The sequence below is a fragment of the Panthera pardus genome, unplaced genomic scaffold (assembly GCF_024362965.1).
Source record: "Panthera pardus isolate Hobbes unplaced genomic scaffold, ASM2436296v1 HiC_scaffold_6, whole genome shotgun sequence".
Classification (NCBI taxonomy): domain Eukaryota; kingdom Metazoa; phylum Chordata; class Mammalia; order Carnivora; family Felidae; genus Panthera; species Panthera pardus.
The window spans coordinates 41,685,843-41,696,557 of NW_026526991.1; positions in this window are offsets into that span (position 1 = coordinate 41,685,843).

Here is a 10,715-nt window from a genome sequence, read left to right on the forward strand (position 1 = left end):
GAACCTTAAGAAGAAATCACTTTAAGTGTGAAATATATTTTCCATTTTATTCAAGTACTCAAATTCAAAAAAAATGATTTTTAAGGAAGAAGCTTCAGTTTTCAAACTAGTCCTAATTTACATTTTAATTGGAATATTAAATATTCTGAAGGTGAAAGCCATGGCTGCTTCAATTTTAACGACCTCTTTCCATTTCCAAATACACATAAAAGTAATTTTAATTTATGTGGTTGAAAGTTCACATACTAATATAGACAGGAAAATTGATTTTAATTCCATAAAAGTCTTTTTGGTATTATGTAAAAAGATGCTTAACACCATAATCAGTTAAATAAAGGGGTTTTATTTTATGTGGTAATTTTTCAGACTGTGGTTTGACCAATAACACACACACACACACACACAAACACACACACAGAGTTTTCTTTATACTAAACCATGTTATAATACGGTTCCACTTAAAACATCTTGACATTTCCCTTACACTGGTCTTGTGACCATTATAGAACTGAATGACTATTATGAAACTCAGTGATAGGCTACATAAAAAAAAAAAAAAAAAAAAAAAAAAAAATGGGCCTCTCTTGATAAGTGTCAATAAAGTACGGATATGTTAGCCCAAGCCTCGCTTTGGGTGAGCCTGAGCCCCGCTTGGGGTCTGCACTCTCTTTCTCTCTACCCCTCGCTCACTCATGCTCTCTCTGAAAGAAAGGAAGAAAGAAAGAAAGAAAGAAAGAAAGAAAGAAAGAAAGAAGACAAGACCAGAGATAAAAAAAAAAAGACTTTTGTTCATTGCTTTCATTCATAATTGAAGAAAATATGAATTTAATTAGAGATAAATTAAAATAAAGATGTCTTTTTTTTTCCCTATCTAGGTGTACAGACCCTGAAATGTATGCATAGTTATCCCTGGTTCATGCCTTCCTTTCACCCATCCTGTGTAAGGACTATAAGGACCCTGTACTAGACTTATTCTGTGCCATTCAAAAGAGCAGAACCAGGCTCAGTGGGTTCATGTTATAAGAAAGACAGATTTTTGCCTGAAACTAATATAACACTGTATGTTAACCACACTGGAACTTTTTTTTAAAAAAAGCCCACATCTACCAGTAAAAACATTTGGGTAACAGTATGTTTCATTTCTGATGAATACTTTAGAAATAAATACTAAGATTATATAACAGGCAAAAAAAATTAAGTCAAATTTCAGTTAACATAATGGAGAATCTCCCAAAAATTAAAAAATCCTCAAAAACAGTAGACCACATAAAGTAATGAATTTTTCATTGCTAAAAACTTCAAATAAGGTTGAATGTGATTAAATAAGGATTTCTGTATTAGAAATGAAATAAAATGTAACAAGAACAATGTTTTCTAGACATGTGGAATGCAGCAGGCCTGGTAACATTTGCCAGGCACCGCACTTCACCTTCAACAACTCATGCAATTCTAACAGAATACTGGGACATAGGCATTATCCCCTGAATATTAGCTCAGGGATTTTTAAATATCTTGGCCAGGCCAAACATCTAAGAGGTTGAATTCAAACCAAGGTCTTTCAGGCCCCGAAGGTTAGTAGTTTCCAACTGAAAAATGGAGTTAATAATACCTACTTATAGGATTGTTATGAGGACTTAAAAAAATAATAAATACCAAGTGCGTATACCAGACTATCATGGATAATAATATTCTAGGTACTTTACATGTATAAACTCATTTCATCTTCAGAGCAACTCTATGAGGTAGATGATATTATCATCCCCATTTTACAGATGAGAAAACAGAAACGCTAGGATGTTGAACAGCTTGCCAAAAGTTACACAACCAGTAATTGGACTTGAACCCGGGCAGTCTGACTCCAGGTTCCAAGTTGGTAACTACTATGCTATGCTGCAGTCAGATACGCTGCTAGCAATTTGTTTTATACATTTGCAAGATTTCTCTTCTCAACAAGACAATTATTGTTGAGGGTAAAACATTGTCTTAATAAAACTAGGGTTGTTTGAGGCATAAAAATTCAAACGAGGCCTACAGTTTTTTTCGTCACTGTACAGTTCATAAATGTAAGATCTCTGTCATCCTAACTTTAATTTACTTTACATGCTAATATCTAAGTAGGAAAGAGCTCCTCACTTCTTGATTCTTATTCCTCCACTCCTACTTCTGTCAAGGCTGTTGGAAACAAAAACAAATGACTCCGAGACAAAGCAAAAAATCTGGGCAGGTCTCCTATCTGACTTTGAGGGAGATCAGCAACAAATCTATCAGCTTTACCTAAATCCCTCTGCAACACAAACAATAATCATTTAAAAGAACCTTACGATTTCATTTGTAGATTTCGCCCCTTTTTGCCCACCCACCATATCTTCCTTGTAAGTACAAGACTTTTCAGGATCCATCCCTGTCAGTTTGTTTCAGAACCAACTTGTTTTGCCTCTGTCACCTGTTTCTTTTAGTCATTAATATTATTATTTATAATCTCTGAAGACTTTTTGTTCTTGGTTGGTCACTGACAATGTACTCCGGGAAGAAACAAGAACCACCCACTCTCAGAGAAGCTTTGTAAAGTGCCACTTTGATTGTTGCTAAGCCGGGTTTCTCTGTCCTACGCTGGACTCCAGAATGATGATTCACAAGCTGAGATTTAAGACTTGCTATTTCAAAGAGACAAACAAAATATTTATTTCTGTCTTTCTCTAGAGAAGTTATTTGAGTCACTCACATGTCTCTCTTGGTATTTAAAAGGCTATAGTTTTAAGTAATTATATGACAATCTTGATAAATGGATATAAACTGCTAGCAAAGCAGGGTGTTACTATTGTACTTGCAAAGAAAGCAGTGTTTTAACATTCACATGCGTTCTCTCATTTGATCCTCATAAAAACTCTATGAGGTTTTGGGGCGCCTGGATGGCTCAGTTAAGCGTCCGACTTCGGCTCAGGTCATGATCTCGCGGTCCGTAAGTTCGAGCCCCGCGTCGGGCTCTGTGCTGACCGCTCAGAGCCCGGAGCCTGTTTCGGATTCTGTGTCTCCCTCTCTCTGACCCTCCCCCATTCATGCTCTGTCTCTCTCTGTCTCAAAAATAAATAAACATTAAAAAAAAATTTAAAAAAAAACTCTATGAGGTTTTAATATCTTTGTATGAGTGACTGAAACAAAGTGGTTGAGCAAACCACCAGAGGGCCTGTCCCTGGTATGTGGTAGAACTGGAATTCAATCCATGTCTGTCAGATTCCAGAGCTCAAGTTCTTAAACCTCTATATTCAGCTCTCAGGGACATTTTTCAACAACCCAGACAGGCCACTGGCAAATACTGCTGAAATACTTGGTTTACATCTTCTACACTAGAGTCTTCTATCCACTTATAAAAATGTACCCCAAGCTACGTTCCCTGATATTCTCTGTGTCTTTAAATCCTTTCAGACAGTTCTGTTTTATCTCCTGATCACCATCCTCTGTGCTGCTTAGTCCCAAGAAAAGTTACTTTTAGCAAGAAGTCTCTTCTGCGGGTCAATTTCACAAATGCGGTCACAGCCATTACCCTTCAGTGGGATCAAGCTGAGTCCGGCTGAATCATCCCTGGGGTAACGAGCTGAATAGAGGCTGTGTGTCAGTGACAGCTAACTCATACCCTACAACACCCACCTTTAGGATCTTCTAAGAAGCGGGAAACCACTAGGCCAAGTCACTGGGGGGAAAATTTGGACCCCAGTTATCAAATTCAGATTGCTCACTGTTTTGGAGAACTAGCAACGCATACACCTGTGAACAATATTTTCCTAGAAAAATCCTTTTAGTGTCTCCAGCTGTTCCTTAACCTTCTGATCAGGTCTTCATAATTCAAAAATAACTGCCAGAGTTATGCAGGTGATTTTTGTTAGCTCAAGTCAAGCACTTGTTCCCTCATACTTAAGGTGCCTATGGCTGCTTTGCTAAAGGATTGTTTCATCAATAAATACTGGACTTGACCTTATACCTCTGTTGGCAGCACGGAAGTACAGAAATGTTGTAAGATATCTGGTAGTAATGATTATAGTAAGAAGCATTTCATGGGAATTTATTCTCTTCTTTAAAAGAAATTGTAGACTATAAATACTAGAATCTGCCAGAAGAAGAAGAGAAAATCTTAGGTTGGCGGAATTGGAGAATTTTTGTGTTGTTATGTATCATTTTGACTTCAGTTTGCAAAGCTTTAGAAGTCTTTAAATAAATACAATTAAGAAGAAAACCTTTTTTTGTGAGCCAGAGAAGCATTTTAGTATTTGTTCTGATTTATTTTTAATTTCTTGCTTACTAAAAAAACTATGAAAGATATTTTCTATTTTTTTTTAAGTTTATTTATTTTGAGAGAGAGCATGAGCAGGGTAGTGGCAGAGAGAGGGAGAGAGAGAATTTCTCTGCACTGCCAGTGCAGGGCCCAACATGGGACTCTAATTCATAAATTGTGAGATCATGACCTAAGCCAAAACCAAGAATCAGACACTTAACTGACTGAGACACCCAGGCGCCCATGAAAGATATTTTCTAAAATAAGACGTAGTAATGGCTGATAAACACCCAAAAAATTGTTGTATCTAATTAGTGCAATTTTTTTTTAAATTTGTGAATTAAAAACAAGAGAGAGAGAGAGAAGAAGACAGAGAGAGGTCATCAATGGTTGCAGTGGTATGGTTCCTATAGCATAGGTGAGTTTAAACTGAAACAATCCTTCTGACAAATTAAGTCTGCATAGGTCCAACAGCAATCAGTCCAAGCTGAAATAGGAGGCAGGAGCAATGTCACCAAAGAAAATTGGGACTGATTATCAGTGTGTTTGACCAGGTCAGAGGAGTTTTACAAACAAAAGTTGTGGCAGAAAGACAATGTAATCTAGTATGTATGTAGATCAGATCAGATTTATATGTATGGCCATAATAATGTAATTATCTAATCTAATGTTAATTAAGTCATTACTAATAAATACTAATTTAACCTAATACAGGTTATAAAACTATATTTGAAGCATGGGAATTGGAAAAGCATGTGTGTGGTGGGGAGGAGAAAGTGATGAGGTAGGCTTCAACCTTCATCTTTCATAATAGGAGGTTGCTCAGAATGAATTGAGAGATGGACGTAAGAGTCAGACATACTAAGATAAAAATATCAACTTTCCTATTGAGAGACAAGATTTGGGTTCTGGAAGATTTGGGGGGGAAGTGATCCTAGGAAGTAGAGTGAGGATGTGGGAAAGAGACAGGGAAGGGAGAAAAGCCAGTAAAACATGGGTCAGGGAACTCAATCCCCCATGGAAACTTCTGAGAAACTGTGTGGAACCCACCTTAGAATTGTCCTACCAGGGAATGGGGAAGCTGGTCCCACTAGCTGAAGATGGTGTTGACTGCTCTGCATTTCCGCTTCCAGTAGCAATAAGCGCACCTGTGGGGCCAGAGAAAGCCCTTCTGTGGAAAAGCAAAGATGCAGAGGGGTCAGCCAGATGGAAGCCATCGCCACAGCCACAGGCAGGTAAGCTTAGAGACGGGTGTTGCATAGGGGTGGGGTGCTAACAGCTTCTGTCAGACATCCGCTGGACTGAACCATGAAGGGTGAGCTTCCTAATATTTCAACTGTGAGTTGGGCCTACTTAGCCACTCTATCACTGGCCTCACACACAGAGGGCAGACTCTGCCTCAGTATGTTCACAGAATGGAAGCAGAAGGCACCCTGCCTCAGGCAGGTGCACACAAGAGAAAGAAGAGTGGGCTGAGGCAGGCCTCCTTACTAGCCAGGTAAGTCACTCCTCCTCTATAGAGGAGGGAATGCCAGAGGAGAGAGAGAGGAAGGGCCCCAACAGAAATCAGCATATAAAAGCTAATACTGCAATTAAAAACAACAATGACAGAAAGGAGTGGAATTCACATATTATTTCAGATTATCAAGGTATACACCCCCATACAGCTAAAAAATTGCAGAAGTTATCTTTTGGAGAGTGGGAATTGGACTAGGAGGAATAGAAAAAGGACTGCTCTTTTTCACTACAATTTTAATCATGACATCTTATTATTTTAATCTGCATCCATGCATTATTTTGATAAAACATTAAATTTGAAAAAACTATATGGCAGACCCACCACACTGAGGAGGAAAAAGTTTTTTTTTAACAAATATGACAAAATAATCCCAGTTATAAAAAATTCTACATGAACAGTTGTTACTTTTATAATCAGGAAAATATACATACATACTAAAAATACTTTAAAATATATAAATAAAGCATAGATGAGTTGGACTCACTGATACGGTCCTTCTACATTTTATACTTACAAGTATTATACTTATTAAGTATTTGATTTTATTTCAGTAATTAATTCTAAGAAGCAACAGTGAAAATAAATTTAAGAACATGAGTGGTTACACTATGCTAGTTCAAACACCCCTGTTTGATTGAAATGTCTGGGGCCATCGGGATGTAAACAAAACCAGTGAGGTACCAATGTGAAATGCAAGAAACTCCGGATTTGGAAGAAAAAAAAGAAAAAAAAAGCCTAAACTGGAGTTCTAAATCTGCCACTCACTAACTCTGATGTTGGTTATGTTCTTGAACGTCACTGAGCCTCAGTTTCCCTCTGTAAAGGGGGTGTAACAATGCTTACCTCACAGGATTATTTTTGAGATGAAGTGAAATAATGTATGAAAGCACTGTAAACAGTTATATAAATACAGGTATATATTTGAAAAGTGTTTTAAATATTAGATAGTAAAACAAAAAAATACTTATAGATAACCTATTAGTAGAAGAATTATAAAGGCACATTTTAAAATTAAAATTTCAAAAAACAATAAAATTAAAATTTTATTAGAAAATATATTTCAATTTAAAATGTATATGAAGATAGAGGCACCTGAGTAGCTCAGTAGGTTAAGCATCTGACTTTTGGCTCAGGTCATGGTCTCGTGGTTCATGAGTTTGAGCCCCGTGTCAGGCTCTGCACTGGTAGTGTAGAGCCTTTTTGGGATTCTCTCTTTCCCTCTCCCTCTCTGTCTGACCCTTCCCTGATCTCTCTCACATGCACTCTTTCTCTTTCAAAAGAAAGAATTAAAATTAAAAGAATTAAGATGTTGATGAAGATAAAAATTTCCATCACTAGGTGCTAGCCAGTACCTTGGCACATTTATAGCAATCCTGTTTTCCACATTACAATTTTTTTATCTCATTATAAAAGAAATATGTGTCTATTAATATATCCTCAAATGTGTCTTCACCCAAAATGACTTTCAATGGTTACAAAACATTTCATCAAGCAGCTGTGTAGTAATTTGACATCTTCCTATTGTTAAGATAGTTAGGTTGTTTCCAATTTTTCAGTATAATTGACTTGGGTTCAGTATGTTCCTAGACAAATTGTTACACTCTGACTCAGAATTGCCTATTTACTCATCTGTTTCCCTACACTGGACAATAAGCTTTGGGAGGAACTACTTCTTTTATGCCTTTGTTACTTACTGCCTAGTATTTTGTCTGGCATATAATATCTACATATATAAATATGTGCTCTGTGAATGAACAAAGGAATGAGTTAACGAATGATGGTACTTCTCTACAATTTAAGTGGTATTGTAGGGATGCCCAAGAAAATGAGATAATCTTTATGAAAGTGCTTTGTGTGTTTTAAACTTCATTATCTTTTAATCAGCATTATTTTTGCTGTTTTTGTTGTTACCATGAACCAGAACAATAAGAAGGAGACATTTGAGGGGCAGATGTGGGTGTCAGTGGGGATATGATATGGGAGAGAGGGGTGAAACACACCTCTTCCTCTCCTAGACACTGGCAAGCAGGCTCCATTTAGAGCCCTTTGTCTGCCTTGGCAAGGACACAGCTTTCATCTTAATAGAATCCTCTGCTGGCAGTGCAGTAAGTAGCTGTTTCAAAGCAGGAAGGAAAAACAGTAAAACGAATGGCTGTGGGAAATTGTGAGAGGAAAACATTTTTCTCATTTTCTACTTAAAATTTGAGTTAGGAATACACAAAGGGGAATACATGGAAAGAAATGCAGACTGCCTCTGCATACCTAAGTTCTATGCTTGAGGCCAACACAAATGTGTATTTGCTAAAATCTGGATGTAATGTGCTGAAAAAACTGTAGAGGTTAGAAAGTCTTAGAAGCAGTGTGTATTACAGGAGGAGTGCTATATTAAGGTAATTTCTGGTTTCAAGGGTGCACCAAGGAACCTCCTGGGTGATGGAAATAGTTCATATTGTGTTGGAGTGGTGGCTACATGGGTGTATACAATTGCCACAACTCTCTGAACTAAACACGTAGGATCTCTGTGTATTTTATTGAATGTAAATTGTAGAGGCTGCTTTTAGGCAACTAACTTAAGCAATGGAAACCTGAATAAGTTTAAAAGATCCCATAGTGGCCACTGGGGCTGAATACAAATAGGCCCATCAGGTGGCCCACTTCAAAATATCCATAAGCCCTAGCTGACCAACTTATACCCAGGCACAGGTACCTAAAAAGGAAAATTCCTTAAGTTCCCATACCTTCTTACTCCCCTCCCCCCCGCTTAACTACAGCCTCCCACCACTGCCTCCTGGCTGACAGTCTCTCCTTTGCTGTCTAGCCTGCTGCTCCCTTGCAGTGTATTCAATAAACTTCTATTTCCTTTGTTCTGCCTTGGGTGAATTTTTTCACCACCAGTGCCTCTGGCCTCTACCCTATCAGATCATGCCAAATAAATTATAACTCAATTTGAAAAATTATTAAGTAATAGAGAGACTCCTGGGTGGCTTAGTTGGTTAAGCGCTGGACTCTTGATTTTGGCTCAGTTCATAATCTCACGTCCATGAGTTTGAGCCCAGAGTCAGTCTCTGCACTGTGGAGCCTGCTTGGGATTCTGTCTCTCTCCCTCTCTTTCTGCCCCTCCCCAACTTGTACGCACTCTCTCTCTCAAAATAAATAAACTTTTAAAAAATTATTAAGTAATAGAGATTTTCTTTGTGGTTGCAAAAATAACATACATTCATTCTAGAAAGTTTAGAAAATACTGATAAACACAAAGAAGGAAATAAAAATTATGTGGACTTTTATTGCCCAGAGATAATCACCCTTAACAGTTTGTGTCACTGTTATCTGAGTTTCCATCATCCCGCCATCCCATTTAGGAGGCTACCTAATAAAGCAATATTTATCATAATATGGACATAATGACCCAACCACTTATAAAATTTGTTCCCACCCAACATCCTCTAGCTTAACATGAGGTTTCATCCCCACCCATCCTGTCAAAGTGCTGGTCAGGCAGCCATTGCCTGAATGTTGGATATAAACATCCACAAATGTAATGGAAATTGACCCTAAAGTGAATTATAATTTTCTAAAAAATCAAGGTATACTTCATAAAGTCAGTGAACATAATGTTGGAAAACTGCTGGGTCATGTAAAAGCCATGGAAAAATAAGGAGTCGACCCGATGTAACTGTACTAAAAGAAAATAAACAGGTCTGATGATAAGCACTTCAAAAGAGAATGATTCGACTATTAAACATTACAAGAGGCTCTTTGGAAAATAATGAAGCCCTCAAATTATTTTTGTTACAAAAGTTATGATAGTACTATAAATGTCAGCCATAAAGTGGTGAAGAATATTATACCATACTACGATAAAATTATATTGAAAAGAAAAAAGCTAAAATCTCAACATTTTAAGTTTTTTCCCAAACATTAAAAAAAATTTTTTCTATAACATAGTAGCTCAAATATTAACGTGCATAGGAATCACCTGGAGATCTTGTTAAAATACAGATGATGATTCAATCAGGTCAGGAGAGGGGCCATAGAGTCTGCATCTGTAACAAACTCCCAGGAATGCTGATTCTGGTAGTCTCTGGCCCTTACTTGAAAAATAAGACTGTAAAATTGTGGTTTCAGCAGATTCACTTTACATGGCCTTTATTCAATACTAATTATCTCTGAATATTAAGAAACTCCTCTCTATCCTCCCAGCTATTTCTAATTTAACTGTTCTAGACACATACAATATACATTTCTTAAAATCAAGTGAGGGCTCGTTCAAACAGATTTTTGGACCCTGATACCCATAGTTTTTCTCTTGGTAAATCTGGGGTGGGGTCCAAAAATTTGCCTTTCTTACTAGTTCCCAGGTGATGCTACTCTTGTTGGTCCAGGTATATGTGCCATGAATCACTAGTTTAGACTGATAGCAAATAACTTCAGGGTGTTGTTTACAATACTCAAATTAGACATTCTGCTTGTAACATCTGAAAAACAAAGAACAAGATAGAAATTGTACAGATCACAGGAACAAGCCCCAAACATTAAACTATCTAAATGTTCCTCCTATTTACTGAACTCAATGATCCAGCTCACTGCCCAAGGTTCAGTATTATTTTGTATATGATGTATGTCAGTGTTCTCTGTTTTGACTGCGAAATTATTTTTATTAATGATTCTCTATAATTTGTATTTTTAATTATATTTCCAAAGAGAGTAATAAAACTACATATATTAGATATGCTTAGATTATCAATTGTTTTATGTCCTTGCTGTTCACAAAGGATTGCCCCTCACTTTACAGGTAGCAACTCTATCATCTTGTGCTTGCATTATTAGAATGTGCAAATTCATACATATTTATTGGTATAAACTACTCACTACACACATTTTCTTTGTATGGATCCTTTCAGACAATCCTCTCGTTTTGAGAAGATAAAT